A 1563-nucleotide genomic window follows, 5' to 3' on the forward strand; every position below is an offset into this window, starting at 1 on the left:
GGCTGGAAAGTTCGAAGTCCAGGGAACACATATGGTGAGAGTCTTCATGGTGTTGACAATGACAGAGTATCACATTGCAAAACTGGGGTGGAGCAGAGAGAGACTCACCTCTCACGTGCTCTTCTTTTAAAGCCCTCAGAGCCACGCACCTGACCACCTTTATTAACCCATTCACTACTGCACAGTCCTACAATCCAACCACTTCTTCAAGGCTCCACCTTTCAATTACCATAATAGGATTTCCCACCCTCAACAGTTACAGGAGGGATTAAATTTGGGAGGACATTCAACCCAAGGCAGTACCTAAGAGTTTTTTTTTAAAACATTTATTTGTAAGTTTACTTTGGCATTTCAATTACAACTTTAAAAAGAAATGGAGAAGCAGCCCAACTTCATCAATGAATGAATGGATAAAAAAATGTGGCATATCCATACAGTGGAATATTATTCAGCCTTAAAAAGGTTCTGATACGGGCCGGCCCAGTGGCACACTGCTACAGTGCGCCGCTTGGGAAGCGTGGCGGCGCTCCCGCNCCAGCGAAGGCGGGCCTCTCTGCTGTGTCCTCCCACTCCTCAGGTCTTGCTTTAGCAGCCAGCCCCACCCCCTCTGCGAGGTCCTTATCACATCTTATAAACATGACCCCAAATATCTAATCCTAAAAAGCCAAACAAGACAAAGTCAAACAAAAACTTTGTTGAGCTGGCACCCTTCTTAGCTACTCTTTTCATCCAAGTTCAAGGCAGGGAGAAGTCTATTCTGTCTCCACTTCTCTCTGCACCTGGCTACCTTCCCTATCACAACACTGAAACTGTTCCCACTGAATCCACTAGGGACCGTCATCATTCCATCTGGAGCAGACATTTAAGTTCTAATCCTGCTGCATCTGCCTCTCTGAATTTGACACCAAGCTTCTCATAATCTGCAGCTTGGAGATCTTTGCTCTCTTGGTTTCAACAGCCAGTTCTATGTCAGTAACTCTTGAACCATCTGTCTCAGGCCCAGATCCTTCTCATCAGCTGCACACCTGTTCGGCTATATAAGGGACATCCCTGGAGACTTGAATTTCTTAGGGGCACCTCAACCTCTGAGACCTTCCTCTTTCCCCCAAACCGTTTCTCCTTCTGTATTTTCTCTCTCAATGGTGGTGTCATGTCCACAGTCACCAGCCTGGAGTCAACCTTTATGACTCTCCCCTGCCAAACACTGAATCACTCATCAAGCAGTGGGCATTTTATTTCCCAAATTAGCAAATACATGACAGGCAGGCCAGGCCAATGTCATAATACCACACAATTTTATTGGTACCTTTACTAGTTTGTCTCTGTTGCTTATCACAAAGTACACGGAACTGAGTCATTTATTTAAAAAATGAAATTTATTGCTAACAGTTTCTGAGGCTGGAAAGTTCGAAGTCCAGGGAACACATATGGTGAGAGTCTTCATGGTGTTGACAATGGCAGAGTATCACATTGCAAAACTGGGGTGGAGCAGAGAGAGACTAACCTCTCACGTGCTCTTCTTTTAAAGCCCTCAGAGCCACGCACCTGACCACCTTTATTAAC

The sequence above is a fragment of the Galeopterus variegatus genome, unplaced genomic scaffold (genome assembly GCF_000696425.1).
Source record: "Galeopterus variegatus unplaced genomic scaffold, G_variegatus-3.0.2 Scaffold5086, whole genome shotgun sequence".
Lineage (NCBI taxonomy): Eukaryota > Metazoa > Chordata > Mammalia > Dermoptera > Cynocephalidae > Galeopterus > Galeopterus variegatus.